Source organism: Rattus norvegicus, chromosome 8 (genome assembly GCF_036323735.1).
Source record: "Rattus norvegicus strain BN/NHsdMcwi chromosome 8, GRCr8, whole genome shotgun sequence".
Classification (NCBI taxonomy): Eukaryota; Metazoa; Chordata; class Mammalia; order Rodentia; family Muridae; genus Rattus; species Rattus norvegicus.
In genome coordinates, this window is record NC_086026.1 from 89,960,552 (window position 1) to 89,970,858 (window position 10,307).

Sequence of the window (10,307 nt, forward strand, 5' to 3'; positions counted from 1 at the left end):
ATAATAATCAGACACGTGAAGAACAAAGCAGGAAATGAATTCCCAGAGCAATAACCTGAACCCATCCACTTCGGCTTCACTGATGTAGCCTATCATCACATTTGTGAGCTTCGATGTGCAGCCAGCAAATTCTCAGCACCGCTCAGGACAGTGGAGATCGGCTGTGTGGACTGTGAGGGCCGGCCGCAGGAGCTCACTATTGCCGTCATCTGCAAAGCTGCCCACACTACTGCGAATCACCTGTGCCCATTTCTGAATCTTTGTATCGCTTTGCCCAAGTTTCCTGATAGGTTAGGTCAGGCCTAAGGCCAGGCCTCTGCTCCAGCTACAGGTAGTGAGAAGGACTTTGGCCCAAATCACTTTCCCAGGTGAGCAGGCTTCCTGCTTCTGCCAAGACATAAAAATGAAAGATTCTCCACTAATGAGATTGGAGTTCAGAGGCTTAGTGGACAAATGTGCACTGTAGTCCTGGGTGGAACCATCTCTCAAACAGCTTAGCATGGTGCCGCCATGCAGTGATTATGATAAATTACACTTAGGACTGCTATTTTTATTAATTTGTTGAGGCAGGCAGGGCATCAACCTTCAGGGACAAGAATGTAAAAAGATACAGTCTGTTTATCTTTTCTTTTCTTTTCCCTTTTCCTCCCCCCCCCTTTGTTGTTTGTGTTTTGAGACAGGATGTCTATATAGACCTGGCTTCTGGCAGTCCTGGAACTCACTATGTACACCAGGCTGGCCTCAAACTCACAGAGATTTGCTTGCCTTGGCCTCCTGTGGGCTGGGATTAAAGGTATGCACCACCATGCCTGACAGTTCTGCTTTCTTAAAGTTCTGTTTTTAAATGTATTTATTTTGCACATGGAGTATGCTAAATGTCATGGTGTGAAGGCGGAAGTCAGAGGACAACGTGTGGAAAGTGTCCTCCTTTGCCATACAGGTCCTGGAGTCTGAACTCAGGCCATTAGATTTGGCAGAGGCACCTTTCCCCACTGACCCATCTCTCTGGCCCTTGCTCTGTCTTTTGCTTTGACGTAGTCTCAAGGCTGGTCTGGACCTCCAGTGATTCTCTGGAATTGCCCTGAAGCAACTAGAATTGCAAGTGGGTTGGGTGGTCACCTTAGCAGGAGACCACCGTGTGCTTTGTATGCGTGAGGCTTTGTGTTTCAGAGCTCTACATGAAGAACAAAACAAATGCAGTATTTTGGAGCACAATTAAAGGGAGAAAATAATACACCCACAAAAATTAAAACATATGCTTAAAAGGTGTATTATTTTCTATAATGCTATAACATTTGCTAATTCACAAGCTAGCTTAGACAGTGCTGCGATCCTCTCTACCCCTCTGTCTTACTCTCCCAAGTTTTAGCAAACACTGCTGGCTTTTGAGTTTTGGAAGACAGAGGAACACAAAATGTCACAGCCCCTTTGACTGGGGTCCATCCAGGATTGTGAAGGGCTCCATATGCCTGTCCACAGTGAGTTTAAGTTACCTGAAAGGAAAAAAAAAACATATTCAGTGATATGTGTTGAAAGCATAACTGACTTTCTTTCTTCACGCTAGGTGGCTGGACCAGGGACAATAGCGATGGAGTTTTGTAGAGGGAATGGGAGGCTGGATTCTGCACTGAACTCCCTGCAGGTGGGAACTTACAGCCAAGACCAAGGTGAGGGCAGTAGGCAGAGAATATCTAAAAGACACCATCAGGGGAGGGGAGATGTTAGCTCAGGTCATGTCGGGTGATCAGACTTCAACAGAGGGATGGCGGAGGCTGAGCTACTGAACAGAGCTGAAGGAGAGCAGGCTTCCTGCCCAAACTGTGTTCTACAAGGAAGTACACATTTGGGTGTAGGAGGCCTTTTAGAAGACAAGTTTGGTCAGGTCAAAAATAAAATAATTGCTGAAGGTACAGGGACATGGCAAAGGGGGTGACGTAATCAGATTTGAGAGGAGGTAACTCTAGGAATGGAGCAGAGAATGGGCTGGAATGAGCAGAAACAACATCAGGAGTTCATACGAAAGAAGATGACCCATCCCAAGATGGCATGAAATATCAACTCTGGAATGATTTAGGATACCTAATGAACTGGATTTGGTGACTCTGAAAGCGGAAGGAGAGAAGGAGCCCTGGAGGGTGTAATCCTACAGCTTCTGGGCACAGATCCTGGAAATGCCAGCCAGCGGGACTGCCAGCATTAGCTGAGTTAGTCTGAACAGAAAGAATGAGTTTCTACATCACACCCACAGGGGAGTCTGCCTCCATTACTCTAGGAGCTGGCATCACAGATCCTTTCAAGCAGACCCTTCACACACCTGTAATATGAATTTCTGTAAACACAAATTGAAACTCACAACAGTGAGCATATGGTTAGGAGGGGGCAGTTGGATGGACTTCCCATGTATGATATCTGTAGATCTTAGGTGGAGAATTTGTAAGGTATGAGCCAAGTATGCTTAGGGGTAAAGGCACTTGTCTTCAAGCCTGGGGAGATGAGTTTGAGAGAGAATCAACTCCCACAGGTTGTTCTCTGATCTTTCACATGTGCAAGTGCACGCACACACAAAAGCAGATGCACATGCAACAAATAAACAAATGTCAAAAAAATAGAAAAGGAAAACAAATAAAAGAATTTTTGGGATAGCCTCTGCCGCCCGTGCTGGGGATGTATCATGGTTGGTAGGGGGCCTGCCGAATGGGCACCAGGCTCTGGGGTTGGGCCCCAGGACTGTGTAAACCACAGTGTCTGTGGTCTTAGCACCCTAGGAGATACAGGCAGAAGGAGAAATTCAAAGTCTCCAGAGCGATTATATACATGTAAAAAATTGCCAAAGACCTAATTAAGCTTTAAAGAGAAAGTTAAGGAATATCTCATCTATAAGCAAGTTCTAGACCTGCCTGTGATATATGAGACCCTTTTTTTTTTTTTTTTTTTTTTTTAAAGGGAGAGTGTTAGGGATCAAATCGAGCTGTAGAACTTAAGGCATGCAAATATGGAACGAGTCTGGGTCACAAAGACAGAGTTACTTCTACTATGCTTGGTGCTAACATATGCAGTTTCCAGAAACCTCATCTGCCCATCCTTCTTTATCCAACAATAACACCAAGGGTAGGCACTATTTATTTATTTAGAATTGAGTACTTTACCGTTGAGCTAGCTCTCAGGCCCTGTAGTCACTTCTTAACGAAAAAGCAGACTGTGCTTGACACTTGGAATCCAAAGGATAGACTTCTGTGCCCTCAAAGAGTATACAGGCCAAACTAGAGAATACACAAAAGTACACATAAGTGGCAACAGTGCAAATATGTATTATAAGAGATATTTGTACAGTAGATGTTAAGTGAAAGATGGGGACAGAACTGAATTATGCCTAGGATTTACCATCAGGCCTGTTAGGGAAAATTCTTGGAGAGGACAAGCAGGCTTTGTTTTGGAGGAATAATTGGGTTTAGCCTGGCTGTGCTCCAGTGTAGTAAATAGCATAGAGTGTGTGTTCGGGGACACAAAAGCCCTTCAGAATGACTTGAATGTAAAGTACAAGACATGGAGGAAGGCTGTGGGTAGAAATGAGATTGGGCAGCTAAACATGGAGAAGACAGTGATTCCCGGGCCAGATACCTGGTGGCTCAGCTTTCAGGCTTGAAATTAGTGGAGAACTGTGGGATCACATGACCAGCGAAGAGCCCTAAAACAATAGAAAGAAGAAATAATCCACTACGCTATAGTCAGTTTGTGAAAGGTGGTTAGATTCCAGATCTTACCAGGTGTTTTAGGACTGATGTATCTCAGCTGTAGTGGGCTTGCCTAGCATGCTTCAACCCACACATCCAGTCCCCAAGTGTGTAAGAGTGCAGGGGAAGGTCTCTTAAGGACGGTTTGGACTTCCTACTGAGGATAGTGGAGAACCATTCACTGTTGGGATTTTTAAATCTGGACTGGTGGTTACTATTATCTAAGATCTGTAGTGATGGTGCCTGCAAAATGATAATGGGAGGAGATAGAGGAACTGTGTAGAGAGATATGGAACTAGAAGCAAAGAGATTCAACAGACTAAAGTGGGGGACAAGGGGAGGAAAAGACTCATGGACATCATTAGTCACAAAAAGCAACTAAATAAAACACCTTCTACTGACTTGTAAACAGATTTTTTTTATTTTATTTATTTTATTTATTATATATAAGTACACTGTAGCTGTCTCCAGATACACCAGAAGGGGGCATCAGATCTCTTTACAGATGGTTGTGAGCCACCATGTGGTTGCTGGGAATTGAACTCATGACCTCTGGAAGAGCAGTCAGGTGCTCTTAACCGCTGAGCCATCTCTCCAGCCCTGTAAACAGATTTTTATGTTAAATTCAAAATTTAAGTAGGGTATGTATTAAAGACATGTGGTGTTTCCTTTAAAGAAATTATTATTATTATTATTATTATTATTATTATTATTATTATTATACCTACTTTATGTGTAGGATGCTGTGCTTGTGTGTATGTCTGTGTACCACAGGCATGCAGTGCCTGTCGAGGCCAGAATAGGCTGTGAGACTCCCCCTGGAACTGGAGTTAAAGGCTGTCATTAGTCACCATGTGCTCATAACTGCCGAGCCATCTCTCCAGGACCATTTTCATTTTAAAAAGCCAGTTGTTTCTGTGTACCTGCAATGTATTTGGGTGGAAGCCCAATGTTAGGCACTGTCTTAGTCTGCTTTGTATTACTGTGATAAAATACCAACCAACACCAGCTTAGGGTTTATTTCACCTCCCAATCCATCATCAAGGGAAGAAAGCACAGGAACTCAAAACAGGAACCTGAAGGCAGGAACTGATGCAGAGGAGAGGGAGAAACACCTACTTACTGGCTTATTTACCCTGGCTTATTCAGTTTGCTTTCTTATATTTCCTGGCAAAGACATTTTCTACCATGGACTGGATCCTTCCACATCAATTATCAATCAAGAAAATGTCCCGTAGGCATGCCTACAGGCCAATTTGATGGCGGATTGCCCTAATTGAAGTTCCCTCTCCGTTTACTCTAGCTTGCATGAAGTTGTCAAAAACAAAACAAAACACCCACCTAACCAACACAGGCATCTTCTTCAGTCGCTCACCATCTTATTTTTTGTAACTGGGTCTCAGTGAATCTGGAGCTTACCTTTCTGCTAGAATGGCTGACCCAAGGGTTCTACTTGCCCTGTATCATCCTCTCTCATCCCAGCCCTGGAGTTACAGAAACAAGCTCTGCCCCCGGTTTAGTTCATTTTACAGTCATTTATATATTTGAGATTTTTCTTTTGGCAATCTGGAGCTACATTTCTGTGATTGCTGTAAATTACTTCCTTTCTTGGTTTTTTCTTCCTCTTTTTCAGTTTCCCTAATTTCACTTACTGTCTTATGAATTTGAAATGTGTTCAGTGAAAGGTAGCTTTTTCATCAAGCCGGTTGGGTCGTCTCTGAATGTCTGACCCTCCCCGACCATTTTTGTTATGGATTGAACCCAGGGCCTCGTGGAGATACTGCTCAGATATCTCTGAAACAGGATGTTACTGACTGATCACGCTGGTCTTGAACGTGCAGCCTCCCGAGTAGCTAGAATCACAAGCATGAGGCACCAGATCCAGTTTGAATTCCTGAAACATCTCCTCTATGAATCTTCCAGACAGTGCCCAGTGGGGTCAGAGTACAATTTGAGGAGTTGGCTCTCTCCTTGAACCATGCTCGGCTTCAGGATGGACTGTAAGAGCCCTCACTGGCTGATCTATCTTGCCAGCCCCTTATTTTGTTTTAGTATTAACCTCTTTCCTTGTAAAGGAGATGTTTGTTCTCAAATTTGCATAGGAATGTAATATTTAATTTAAAATGATGACTCATATATGACCTTATAAAGACAATAAAATTAAACAACCAGAAAGATAAAGCGGGGGCAGTTGGCTCAGTTCTATAAAACCAACCCACAAGGATTATCATTACTTCGAGGCTAAGGCAGGCTACACGACGAGTTCCAGGATAGCATGGCTACACAGAAGAGACTCTCAAGAGTCCAAATAAACAATAATAAAGGGGGCGGGGTGGAAATAAGGGGCCATAAGAAGTAAATACGAGCTCAGCATGGGAGGCCAGACAGGGAAGCAAAACTTTTCTTCGGTGGCCCAGTCTTCCAAGGGCTGAACAGGAAGTTGACGCAGGCAGGTGGGAAGCACCAGCTTGGATGGGCCGCTGTGCCACCCTTAAACCCCGCAAGGGAATTCTTCCGCAATTCGCCCGTCCCACTCTCAACTTTTCTTAACTGACTCTTTGCTGTGGACCCTCGCTGCGACATTGGAAGCAACTATCACTGCGAAGAAGGGAACTTCGTGAGGGGTCACCGGCAGCTAGCTGCTTGCAGAGATGCCGGGATGCGGTCAGAGCCTCGGTTCTCTGCTCCTATCCAACTCTTGAGGTCCCGCCTTTATCTTGCCTCACGCCATTAGGCCACGCCCCTACCCAGCACTCCTTCGACGCCCTCCCATCCCCATCCCACGCGCGTCCTGAGGTCCCGCCTCTCTCAACTCTAGCTCTTTGGTCTCTCCTCCCTAGCCGCCCCGGAGCTCGTTGCCTTGAGGCCAGGTCCCTCCACTCCTTCATTCCCGAGACCCAACGAATTGCGAGTCCGACCCTCCTGGCTGCCTAGGACCCGCCCCTCTCAGGCCTCTTGCCCTAAAGCCCCTCCCCTTAGATTATCCCCGCCCCCTGCCAACGCAGACCCGCCCTTTCTCCAGTCGCCCCGCCCCGCTCCCACAAAGTCCCGCCTCCGGCCCCCGCCTCCGCCCCCTGGGCGCTCCGTCGCAGTGACGTGCGCGCCTGGCTGGGCACTCCGCTGGGCTCTCTGGCCGGCGGGTGGAGACCGATCCGGTATCTGTCCCAGCAGGAAGCGTATCCCGGCCGCCGTCGTCTCCGGTGCTCGCTCTCGGCCGCGGCGTCGCGCTCGCCCTTCGCGCCCGCAGTCCGGCAGCCTCTCCACGGCCGCGACCCCTCGCGCACCTGCCTCGCTCGGGGTGAGTGTGGACTCCTGCCCGCCTGCCTGTCCTCACCGCCTTGGCCTCTTCTCTGCCCGGCGCGGACCGGAGCTCTGGCTTCCCCTTCCCCGGCCGGCGGGGCTCCTGTCACCTGACGAGTCCCACCGGACACTGAGAGATGGTTTTCTCCTTTGGAAACAGTGAAAATTCTACATAGACTAGTTTGTTGTCAGAAGTGAAGATCAAATGATACCATTAATAATTTAGCTGTGTCGAAGACCATGGTAGCATTCTACAAAGCTGGAATTTTAGTCTCTAAGCGGTCTAGGATCTTGAGTATGAGTTTTACGGACGTGTTGCTGAAAATAACTTCGTTATTTAATTCCAAAACGTCTTAAACTAATTAAAACGTTCTAGCTGTGAATTGTATTTTTTAAATAGGAAATAAAATGATAAGGCCACTCTTAGATAATCTGTCAGGAACTTTTACACAGAGATACATTTTATCTGACATAAAGTATGCAGAGCAGGGCTGTTTAAATCCTAATGTGCAGATACTATTGGAGCGCTACATAGTTGCTGCTCTGATTTCATACGTGTTGAATAAGACTTTAGTTTGCTCCCGTGGTACAGTTGCACGATGTTCGAATATAGTCCGCTTGAGGCTTTTAACAGCCCTTGAGGCTCAGCAGCAACACCATAAAATCTGAGTCTTGAGCTGGGTGGTCATGGTCCAAAGGTTGGCCGCGGAACAGCAGCATTTCTGTACAGATTAACTCAACTTCAAGACATCCTGGCTTGTAGTTTTCCAACTGGGAAATGTTTAGTGAAAAAAAAAAATTACCTTAGTGCCCTCTAGCATTAATTTTAGAAATAGCCACAGATACTCCAAGGGGGGCAGAGGAAGAGCCAGGAACAATGAAGTTCTTCAGAACAGCTCACTGACTTTTAAATGTCCACTCATTTTCTGTGTTTGCAGTTGCACAGGAGTAAACATGCACAGTGGTAAATAGGAATCATTTTAGTCTGATGTTCATCTGCCCGTAGTGTTTTTATTTTTTGTGTGTGGTCTGTTGCCTGTTTTTCTCTTCCTTTCAAGTTTTGCATTTGTTTTCAAACGTTACTTGTAAAAGGCAGGGGCAGACTACTATCATTAAGAAAAGAGTATTGTGATTAAATATACAGTTAAAAAGCCACGTAGTGTAGATTTTACATATGATCTTTAGTACTTAGCTAGACACATGAGCAAGAAAAAGTGAACAACTATGATTTTTTTTAATAGAAACTACAACAGAGTATTAAAAACAAAAATGCAAATTATACTCCATGGGGCTTATCTGAAAGGGATTTTCCCCTGTTTACACGATCAAGTTTTAAAATAACAGTGGCCAGGAAATCAGAGAGAAGCTGAAGGCTCCTCTCTCATCCTGTTGTGACTTTGCCTGGAGTCTGTGGTGGATCATTTATTGTTTAGACAACTGGTCTGTATCTGGGTTTTGAAAGGCCTTTAGATGGTTTTAAAGATTTCCACCATGTAAGGTCTGAATAAATACATAAGAACTCCACATTAAAAAAAATTCTCTAGTTTTTAACTTTCTCTTGGAACTCAAAACTCCTCTTAGCATACAGGATTGGGAGTGTAATTCAGCAAGTTCCTTGCCTTGTGTGTGTGTGAGGCCCTGGGAACTGGAGTTTTCATTTCCTGTATTAAACATCTTATTTAAACATAAAAGTTTGAAGAACACATTGCAATTTAAATAAATCTCACACAATAGAACAGTGATTCCCAAAAAGAGATACTTTGTTAACAGTTTACGAACTGGTGATTTAGTAACAGTGTGACACACACAAAAAACCTTAAGGTTTGATTTACAAAATAAATTTCCAGGTTGGTGGTCTTTTCTTTTACAGAGGAGAAAATGGAGGTTCAGAGAATTAATACTTGCATGTAGCTTTGGAGGGGCAAAGTCCAGACTCAGTACACACGAGAGCCTTCTGACAGCAGAGCCTCTCACTCCCTTCACCAGAAGCTGTCTTGATTTCCGTTTGTTTGGTGAACTATTGAGAACCCTTTGTAGAACTGGTCTGGAGAGTAGAGGTCGGTATCCTGAATAAACTGTGATAAGGCCATGCATAGAGTCTAGAACTAATTGAGAATTCTGTCTTCTTTCTCAAGGCCTTGAACAGTGAGCCAATGCTGCGGCATCATTTCTGGTGTGGTTCCAGCATGTATTAAGTATTATGTGCTTTTCATTTTGATGGGTTTATAGGAATTAACACTGCAATCTAATCCTGCACTGATTTCATTGTAGCTGAGCTACAATGTGTTACCGTTTAGGATGGAACTTCAGTTTTTGTCCTTCAAATGAGCTAGCTTGTTGCTCTACACAACCTAGCTGTCTCTTAAATGTTATTCAGTTAAATGGAACCTTAGGAGGGAAACATGCTTCAAGATTAAGATAGCCAGGCCTGGGAGATGCTCAGCGGGTAAAAGCACTTGTCTGGAACTCTGATGACCTTAGTCGGATCCCTGGGTCTTATAAGAAACAATTTCTGTGAATTGTCCTCTGACTACCACACATATACCATGGCACATAGCCATGAACAGATAGTTGTAATTTAAGAAATAGAAAAAAATAATAATAAAGATTAAGACATCTTCCTACCTCCGCCTTTCCAAGTGCTAGAGCTTACAGCTCTGCCCTTACTTATTGGGATCAAACAGAGTTGGGTGCTAGGTTGGTAGTTCATCAAGGGACTGTATCTTTAGCTTAGGACAGTATTTGTTTGTTTGTTTATTTATTTATTATTGTGTGTATATAATTTGTGTGTGCCCGCGCATGGCATACCTCTGAAAGTCAGAGGACAGTTTTGTGGAGTCAGTTTCTGTCAAACTGATGTCGTCCTGTTTGCCTGGCAAGTTTTTTTGTTTTTTTTTTTTAATCTGTTGAGCTGCCTTGCTACACATCCCCCTCCTTTTTTATCTTTTTGGAATAGGGTCTCACTCTGGAGTGTAACCCGATTGGTCTGGAACTCACTGTTTAGACAGTCCTGGCTGGCCTCTGAGCCACAGGATACATTTACCTCTATCTCCTGAGTGCTGGGATTATACAACCACACCCAGCTTATACAATATCTTTTCCTCAAAATAGTTCATGGTTTCTTAAAGAAAATTTACTTTATTATTTATTTACGTGTGTGTGTGTGTGTGTGTGTGTGTGTGTGTGTGTGTGTACATAACTATGGATGCCTGTAGAGGCCAGAAAAGGGTATCACACTGCATTTACTTGAGCTATGATTGGTTGTGAGCTGACTGG

The 10,307-nt window shown here is 44.4% G+C and overlaps 1 protein-coding gene and 1 long non-coding RNA gene across 7 annotated transcripts in view; one reads left to right on the top strand and one right to left on the bottom strand.

The window, feature by feature from the left end:
- Positions 1–4,126: 4,126 nt before the first annotated feature.
- Positions 4,127–6,691, bottom strand: LOC134480213 (uncharacterized). Its single transcript, XR_010054443.1, has 2 exons — positions 4,460–6,691; positions 4,127–4,331 (listed from the first exon to the last, which is right to left on the bottom strand). It is a non-coding gene; the product is annotated as an uncharacterized LOC134480213 (long non-coding RNA).
- A 108-nt stretch (positions 6,692–6,799) lies between these two features.
- Myo6 (myosin VI) overlaps positions 6,800–10,307 on the top strand; it is a 154,869-nt gene continuing 151,361 nt past the window's right edge. For 5 of the 6 annotated variants that reach the window (XR_005488326.2, XR_005488327.2, XM_008766423.3 and 2 more), the window contains exon 1: positions 6,800–7,029. The gene's annotated coding sequence lies outside the window, so the exon portion shown is untranslated. The remainder of the gene's footprint in view (positions 7,030–10,307) is intronic. The other variant, NM_001427259.1, reaches the window with a different exon arrangement.